We start from the raw sequence: 9744 nt of genomic DNA on the forward strand, positions 1-9744 counted from the left end.
AAACAAAAAGATGTTTGAAATTCACCTGCCAAATATTTAACTTCAGCCAATAAATGTCTATAAAGCAAACCACTTTGGCAGATGGAGCTCTCATCTGCAGTTACAATACCCTTTGCATACCTGTCAGAGGCTGTAGCTTTCACCTTTCATTGCTTTTCCAGAAACGTGTTTGGGTTTTGTTTGGTTAGTTGGTTTGTTTTTTTGTGTGTGTAGTTTTGCTTTTTTTGAGGGTTTTTTTGGTTTTGTTTTGTTTTTTGTTTGTTTTTTATGATGCTGATGCTAACAAAAACACACATGCAAGAAGTTAGTGTTGAAACAAAGAGCAGTTCCCATTATTGCTCACTGATCCCCCAAACAGACTGCTAGGAATGGAGGGAAAAAATCCAAATGGATGTTTAAAAGTGGTTTTTATAATGTCATGCTAATAAAAGGAAATGCACCCACTCATGTATTATGGACAGCACCATTACTCTAGTATCAAAGAAAAAAAAACAGTCTTATGCTACTTTATGTAGTTTGTTCTCTGATGCTTTTACGTCTGCACAACACCATAAATTAATCTTTTGTCTCAAGTTCTTTTTTGCTCTAAAAAGTGCTCCCAAATTCCTCTTCAAGAATTAGGACATTCTTCCTTGAAATGGCAGTAACCTCAGACTTTAGGATGGATGTGTTTTGACTCCAAAAAGCTCCCAGGGGACCCATGTAAATGTAACCCAAATGTTTTGGGTAAGAGGCTCTCTACGTTATGCACATAACGTCACATACATTACACAGCCCGTAACATTTAAATTACAAGCATGTGTGATATCTTGTTCAGATATACGACAGGAAATACCATTTTTAGAATACGGAAACTGCAAACAAAAAGGCTGGCTGAAATACCAGTTGATCCTAAATCCATCTATTCCAGTGAACCCAAAAGCTGCAGCTCATCTCAATTCATCTTCTTCTGCCTGAAAACACTCTTCCCATTTATCAGATTAACTCAGTCCCTCAGCATCTAATGAACGGTAGTTGCAGCTTAATTTCTTCATTTTAATACCTTGAGGATATAAGCAAGAGAAATCCTATCCTATTGTTGAGAGATTTTATAGGCTGTAGCTATTACTGGGTCCTTTGTTGCTTTGAAAATCCCAGATCTAATCTGCAGCGAAAATACTGCTCAACTTTTGTGCCTTGCTGGGGAATATTGTTATCTCTGCCTATGGTCAAACAGTCGTAATAACTTCCTACTTGCTCCAAGGTGCAATTCAAGGTATTGACTTTGGTACTTTTATCCAGATACAGCCTGTTTGTCAGCTAGCTGAGGATGCTGAGTTGTCACCCAGCAATGTCCCTGACAGCATGGCTTTGTGTTGCCTCCTCCACAAAGGGAAGCAGCAGCATCTGAACCACCTCAGTGTGTCAGTGAACCCCCGAGCATCCCACTACCAGGATCTTCCCTGACATTTGGCACCAGCTAAGCCCTCCAGCACATCCTTGTGGATTTAAACACAAAGGTCCTTTTTTTAAACACTGGAGGAGCATGGGGTCGGTTCGCGGGGAGTAACAGGGAAAGACCTCCCTTCCACAAAGCATGAAGCAAGTGAATGTAATGATTAATGCACAGTACTCACATTCCAGAATACACAGAAAAGCATAATTTTATAAACACACTCCTTATTGGCTATCTAACTACAGCGGCCATTGTGGCTTCAAACCTACTAAGCTATATGTCCTCTGAATAAATTCTCTTCCTAACACTTGAGCACATATCTTACATGTGCCACTTCCATGGTGAGGTCCTACTGGGCAAATATCAACCTCACAAATTGTTTCCAGCTCAAAAAAAAAGCAGGTTTACCTACACATAAAACAGTTTTGTGACAAAACAGTTAAATAATCCCTTCAAAATACGCTGAGCTCTTCACACAAGCTACTCCATTTGTGGACAACACCTGGATGTTCTATTTCCACCCTTCCAGAATGTCTATGCACCCCATATGCAACTGCACATTGTATTTCCAGGAACAACGTCAACCATTGTGCATAGGCTAAACAGAAATTTAACGCAAAACCGTGCATAAATGTTGCAGTGAAGCTGTCCTCTAACTATACCATATGAGTTATTACTGTTTCTTGTACAACTATGTAGACAGTTCTTGAAGCATTTTGCCATAAAGTGCAACAGTCTCACAGGAAAGCACAAATTCTCTACAGTTTAAGCAATAAAGCACATATGGTATATAAAATACTCTAAACATTTGTGAGCCCTTGAGATATCCAAGTAAAATATGGTAGATTTATCTCTGTATTTAACAGCCATATTCTTTTTTTATTACTTAACTACGCAAAAACTTGAAGAATACCTTATACGTAAAATACTGCTTGATTTATGTTGATTTGCCTCAAATTTTATTTTAAGACTACATATGGCTGCACTTTTGTTTAACTCTACTTGATGTCTCCTAGACCAAAAAATAATGTTCTCCAACCTATACCCTTGAAATAAACACAAGCAAAAGGCACAACTGTCAGGAAACAGGAATTTCTTGGCTTTCGCTTTTATTGGGGATATATACAGAGATTAATTCTCCCACTGCATTACTCATTTCATTACTTTTAGAAAATAAGGAACTGGTGTAACAGTCAAAAATATACACTGACTTCAAAGTGTAACGTGAACTTATATTTACATTGCATGCTCTCTGGGACATAGGCACAGCTGGGAGAAGTTCAGAGCTCGCAGCTGATCTGTTTAATTTGGAATTCCTTACTTCTGGCCCCAAGAGCTGGAGGAATTAAAAGCTCTGAGCTTTTGACAGCATGCACGTCCCCAGAGCAAAGGCAGACGTAACTCATGCAAACACCTCTCGCTATTACTCGAGTCTGCCTTGAATCAAAGGGGAGTTTACAAATAAGCTGGTTGGTACTTGCATGCACAAGCATGAAAAAAACTAACACTTTTAAGGGCACCAACAAAACACTTCACAATATGTTCCCAAGCAGAGGAAGCGTTTCCTTTCCTCTCTGGGGAAAAGGATACGGCAGAAGCTGAAACAGCTGAAAGAGCCTCTGGAGAGGATGGTGTCACACAGTTTGGGACGTGGGGACTCCCAACCACAGGGCCACAGCAGCGGTGCTCTCAGCACGCAGCACCAGAAGGATGCTACACAGAGGCGCCTGACCAAGGAGGTCTGAAGAAACGCCAGCTCCTCTGCCTCTCAGAGACACTTCTCATGCTTTAAAGGCTGCAGCAGATGGGAGATTCACACAGGAGGAAAAACCTACAGGAAGGTCTCAAAAGAAAATAAAAGCAGCAGTGCTGCCAGATTCACATCTCTGATGACTATTCTAGCCTGCTGGGCTGTGGTTGAAGTGGGTATTCTCCAAAGAAGTAGCTCGTCTCCTTATTCACAACAGAAGGAGGTTAGACAGTGAGCACCTTCCAATTTATATGAAAATTTAGCATGGCTTTTCAAAAAAATTCCCATTTTTGCCATGGAATAATCACCCAAACCTCAGCTGCTATGCACTGTAATTAAACTCCTTTTCATGTCTAGATCCTTTCTAGGAGACCTTCCCCAACGTTACTCAGATGTGAGGTCATTTCAAAGCTGCCTCAAAAAGACAACAAAACTGCATGCATGACCGGTCTTGTGTGTAACACAATCAGCTTCAACCCATCTCCCCATGTACTGCAAGCCCTCATTCCCACACCCTCCCTCGCCCTGCTCCAGCATTCACAGCACCACGGGTGAGTCAGTCCAGCCTGCTCCTTCAGTGTTTTCTTAGCTGGGAACAGAAATCAAGGCAGTAAAGCCTAGTGACAACATTTTACTGGAAGTGCCTGTAGGATCTTACAGGGACACGCCAAAGATGCTTTCTACGGGAACTAAGAGATTTTCATAAATCACTGCAACACAGTCACCTGGGATCTGCAACACCACTCCTTTCCAGGCTTTTTTGCAGAGATCATTATCATAAATGGAACTTTCAGAATGAGATGAAATAAGCATATAGACAGCTAATTTAAGTGTCGTTGGGAAAGATACTGGAATGGAGACAAGAAGCTGCTCTTGAAAGTTATTTAAGAGTCTCTCCATCAGTGCACACAGCCGAGCACTGAGCTGCAAAAAACAATAGTAGTCTTCTTACCCTGAGGCCACCTTGCTCACCTGAGGGGAATTATAAAGTTACTTGCAGCAATTCCTATAGTACTTGCTGTGACATAGTCACTATGCAGGCACATTACAAAGCACATGAATCAATGAGGGCAACAGCACGGAGAAGTCAATCAAAAGCCAGTCTCCAGCTACAAACCATCTAAGGATCACAGGCTTGAAATGCACACTTTCTAATATATATATATATAAAGTTTTCCCAATCCACAGCTACATGTAACTGTTTTGTTTCAAGAAGATGCAATCACATCACCAACTCTAGATAATTATGCTGGTACCAGAAACAGGTACACTTATAACCTGTTATGGTTGGGGTGGTTTTTTTTGTTTTTAAATGTAACAAAAGTGACAACAAAATGTGCTTATCTCTGGTATATCACCAGGCCTAACCACAAGAATGGCAAACACCAGTACTCAACACAAGTCTAACCATGTTTCTTGCATCCATCAATTCTAACTCCTCAGTCAGTTCCTCTGGAAGAGTCTCATCTCAGATGTCCAGCATTTTCCTGTCCACAGGTGGATTTTCTGTCTTGGAAGGTGACAGGCTGTGCCAGGTCTAAGTAACGTATGTCTGGTAGCACGTGCTCCTGCGCACCTCTGGATGCCGGGCTGGTGACTGAGCCCGCAGGACGGGCTGTACCCATCATTGTGCTCTATTTGCTGGCACATGGTATGGTCAGGAAAAACCTTGAGAGCACTGAATCTGCTGTCAGAGGCAGTACAAGCATTTCTACTAGCTCAAATTAAACCACAAAATGTTATACCGAACACCTTTAACAGAAGTAAACGCGCTTTGCTTGGAAGAAATAATAAAAAACATTATCAAATCAATATTAACTATGTGGTATTTTGTTTTCTGTCTTCCTGGATATCACAGTGCCTTTTCAGACACACCACTTGTGTGCAAGATGTGATTTCATCTTCTCAAAACAAAATAGTTACATGTAGCTGTGGATTGGGAAAATATTTTTCTTTTTTTTTTTGGATGTTACAAAGTGCTGGTTGCAAGCTTGCGATCCTTCAATGGTTTGTAGAAATCATTTTTAATTCACTTCTCCATGCATATGCGTGTTTCTCTCATGCAAACAACACACCTCTCCAGAGGCCCTTCTCCTGCAAATGAAACCCCCAGTCAGCAGATGGACGGGCGACGAGGAGGTTGCTGTGGGGAACAGCATGGGTGCACCCCGAAATGTGCTTCTGCTCCTGGTGCCATTCAGTTCGCTCGGCCAGTCCCGCTTTATCCCGAGCCGCGCTCCTCTTCAGCATCACCATAGTGACTGCATAACTCATGGTCTGCAGGCAGGTTTCGGAGACCCAATGCACAGTCACAGAAGAGTCGCGTGTAAACTATTGACACTAGCTGGCATTTTACTGTACAGAAGGTTTGGGGTTTTTTTTTTAATTAAAACAAACAAAACAAAACAAAAACCAAACAACAAGCCCTCAGCATAGTGCTTTGGCCTGGAAGAGACAGGAAAATAAATCTATTTTTATTTAAAGTACTTCTGCAGGTCACTAAGTTAATGGAACGTTAGTGCATCTACTGAATCAACTTTAAACTATGTTTAGGAAACATGTTATTATTAGGAATGCACAAACATCCCACAAAAGTCCTCTGGTCGCAGCAGCGCTGCAGAGGGCTCTGGCAAGGAGTTTAACATCCCAACCCCCTCCTTCTCCCCTCCCCCTGAGCAGAGGCAGAGATTTATGCCACCAAGCAGCAGAAATGCAGTTACGGGTGGCTGTTCCACCTCTGTACAAATCAACAGCCTTTTTATTGTTTTTTTTGATTAAGCAGCCCTCTGGATAAAAAAAAAAAAAAAAAAAAAAGAAAAGAAAAAAGGCCTGATGGTTTTGGAACACGGATCATGCCAAAATACTACACCGGTCATGGTCAGAAATGAATTTAAACCTGGTCCTCTGCGTGTGCTTGCAGTGTCCAAGGAGAACGATGGATGAAATGCCACAAAGAACACACAACGCAAAAGTACATTTCAGAAACTCTTGCCACGAATCTCAGGAGTGAATAATAAAAAGTAGGGAAGCTAATGGAAACAGGATCTTTAGAATTTTCACTGCACAACACAATACACTTTTTTTGTTGTTCGGAAACGGTTTTTAAATCCTCATTTAAATCCGTCTCATGCCTCAGTGCCCAGTAAACATCACTAGTACCTTCCCGGAGACTAACACGCAATGTAAAATTTGCAAAGCTCTTCTGAACATGTGAAGTCTGCCTGACAGCTATTAGCAATGTTTTCTGACAGACCAACTGTCTCAACTGCAGATACTCCCCTTCTCCCTGCCTTAAAGCCTTATAAGAATACCAGCACTAAAGAGAAGGAGGGTCACTATTCATCCTCCTTGTTTATTTGTAGTGAGGTATTTTTAATAGCAACTGACAACAGTTGCATCAGAAAGTATAACTCATAATGCCCAAAAAAAGCCTCACTTGAGTTCTTCTCCAAAGGCTTTTTAAGACAAACATGTGGGCAGCCTGGCTTTCTGAAGCAAGACACTCCAGCTCATATTTACACCAATCAAAAACATAAGGAGTGCTGGACTAGAGGAACTTTGTTTACCAAAACATGAAGTACGACACTGTCTATGATACTGCATCACTATTAATGTAGTTGGGTACATTTCATGTTGGAGTTAACATTCACACACAGAAAATCTTAAAAGTCATTTGCTATTTAGAGATCTGGATTTGGGCAGCGATATCAAAAAGCTGGGCCATTAAGGTTACAAATCCCAATAATTTTTAAAGTGAGGGAAAATAACTTTCTTTGTGCAGGAGGAGATGGGGAGAAGGAGAATAATGAAATCTGAGCGTGAAACAAGGACCTCGTACCTGCCTTCGGGCAGCATTTCCCAGTGGTGTGATCTACAGCTCTGGCCTCCAGCCACACTCTCTGTGGCACAAACTTCATTGGTGCTCAGCTACCCCTTGTTACAGAGCAGTGCTGAGCTCTCCTCTGCTCACACACATCCCCAGGAAGGCAGCTCATCTTTCCTCGTAACACTAAGCCACGCAGAGCAATGTTTTGTCTTCAGCTACCTTATTTTCCTCTTCTTTTACACACATAGAAAAGCCTCAGCTTCCACACAGGGAAAAGTGAGTTAACAGCAAAATGAATAGTTCGTAATTAAAAGCCTCAGGCTCTGAAACTTCTGTTCCCTCCTCCCGAGACAGTCATTAGCACTCGCCCAAAAAAAGCCATGTCCAGTTTGCAGAGAAATCAGCGAGAGTTTCTGGTGTGCTCCACCTCGGAGGAAAAACATCCCTGCTGGGGAAGGTAAGTGTAGACTTCTGCAACTTGAATTTTGCTGGATTCCTACAAAACACCCTGGTCAGCATTTTTCCAGGCGCATTTCAGCAGTGCTCTTATTTGCCAGAAATACCAAAACACCTACACCTTAAAAAAAAATCCCACACACACCACACTCACGGAAAGTCATTCCTTCAATGAGTACTTGCTTAAAACCAGACACTGAAAACCAGAAAGTGAAAACTTTTGGCATTCTTTCTTGCCTACAGTATGCTTGACAAAAACATCTCTAGAGTTTGCGCTAAGGGTATATGTGGTTAAGTGTGATCTAATCATTTCAGCACATCCTTCTGCATCCGCTCCAGTTGTTTTCCCAAAGCCCTGCGCCCCGCTGTATGTACAGGAGGGATTTCTGCAGCGATCGTTGCAAACACCGTGAGCCTACACACACACTTTAACATAAGCTGAACCACTAGAAAATATGAGAAAGGCTCCAGGAATTCATTTCACTTCAAGTACTAAATGCAAAAACTTCTCGCTCGCCTCGGTCTCCTCCCTAACAAGGCAAAAGACCGGGGAGCTGGATCCTGCGGGATGCCCGGCACCCAGACCCCACCGGTTTCCACAGCGGTTCAGAGCTCCGGGTATCCCATGCAAAACCATCCCTTTTCACCACTTCTACTTCAAATTTAATTATTAAAAAAAGAAGAAAAAAAAAAAGTACAAGAGGAGCAAGAAGGGGAAAGGGGGAAAGAGGAAAAAAAAAAAACAGGAAAAAAAAAAAGAGCTAAATATATATTTTTTAGAAACCCTTTCTTAATCAAAACAAAGCAGCCCCATCCACCGGCCCATTTCACTCCCGGACTTCTGTCTGCGCCCCAACTACCGGGAAAATTCCACTTTTGACCGAGCCCCCCCCGCGCCCCGGGGACCCGCTCACCGCTCCGGACCCCGGGAGCGGCCTCCCCCGGGGCACAGCCGGCCCGGCCCGCCGCCCCCCGCCCGGCCCGGACCCTCCCGGGCCGCTCCTTACCGGCGAGTCACCGCCGCGGCGCCGCCATCAGCACCGCCCGCCGCCGGCCCGCCAGGGGGCGCTGCCGGGGTGGGAATTAAGCCCCGCCCCCTGCCGTGCCGCTGTGGCATCCAGGCGGCAAAGGGGTGGATTTCATGTGGCGGTAACGGGAGCTACAGCAGCAGAGCTTCTTACTCGTACTTAGAGTTAAGGCTGCTTTGTGTGTGAATGTGGTTGTAACTAGGACCATAGGGAACCAACAGGCCTGTCCTGCCCTTCCACAGGTCAGGAAAGGGCAGAGCTCATCCCTCAACCAGCCAAGAGGTGCGGAAACAAAAATCATAGAATGTCGTGGGTTGGCAGGGACCCACAAGGATCGTCGAGTCCAGCTCCTGTCCCCACATATGACAACCCCACAGTTCACACCATGTGTCTGAGGGTGTTGTCCAGTCTCTTCTTGAACACTGTCAGGCTTGGGGCCGTGACACCTCCCTGGGGAGCCTGTTCCAGTGCTCCAGCACCTCTGGGTGAAGAACCTTTTCCTGATGTCCAACCTGAACCTCCCCTGGCACATCTTCCTGACATTCCCTTGGGTTCTGTCATTGGTCACTAAACAGAAGAGATCAGTGCCTGCCCCTCCTCCTCCCCTCATGAGGAAGCTGTAGCCACCATGAGGTCTCCTCTTAGGCTCCTCTTCTCCGGGCTGAACAAACCAGCATGGACAAAAGCAGCAATTGACAATGACAGATGGGCACAGAGCTCAAAGGACAACTCTTCCTGGGAAAAACTTCAGTTCATTCCTTCCTAAGCTGACTCCTCCTTCAAAAGTTTCCTCTGGAGAAGCCTCACAACTCTAATGAGGACAAGGACTCCAACATCTCTCTTCAGTTGTGCACCCTTCCTAGGTGTCTCTCTGGTAGCACTGTGCTGACTGGAAAGCCTGAGTAGAGCTTCACAGCCATTTAGTTTATATCAGACATATAAAGCTGCTGTTTTCTTTGAAAATCTTAAGCCAGGAAAGGGACATTTCAAAGAAAAAAAAAGTACCCATGCCTTAATGAAGATGAGACTCAGCCCCTGGGAAAGAAGTCTATGGGTAGAAGACCAGCCAGAAAAATCTGTTACTGTTGTCCTCAAGAGTAAGAGAATATGAAGTGCAGGCACAGAGGGGTGAAGAAGGGCAACCTACTGAAGGACTAGGACACCTATAGGCAAACCACCACTGTTTAGTGGAGATGGGGACCTCTTGGGTAACACGCTTGGAAGAAGCATGTGGGCATCCTCCAGTGAG

The 9744-nt window shown here is 43.9% G+C and overlaps 1 protein-coding gene across 2 annotated transcripts in view; it reads right to left on the bottom strand.

Annotated features, from left to right (window-relative positions):
- Positions 1 to 8524, bottom strand: part of STON1 (stonin 1) — a 46045-nt gene extending 37521 nt beyond the window's left edge. For both annotated transcript variants that reach the window (XM_082048608.1, XM_082048607.1), the window contains exon 1: positions 8475 to 8524. The gene's annotated coding sequence lies outside the window, so the exon portion shown is untranslated. The remainder of the gene's footprint in view (positions 1 to 8474) is intronic.
- Positions 8525 to 9744: the final 1220 nt, after the last annotated feature.

The sequence above is a fragment of the Streptopelia decaocto genome (genome assembly GCF_964273445.1).
Source record: "Streptopelia decaocto genome assembly, chromosome: 3".
Taxonomy (NCBI): Eukaryota; Metazoa; Chordata; class Aves; order Columbiformes; family Columbidae; genus Streptopelia; species Streptopelia decaocto.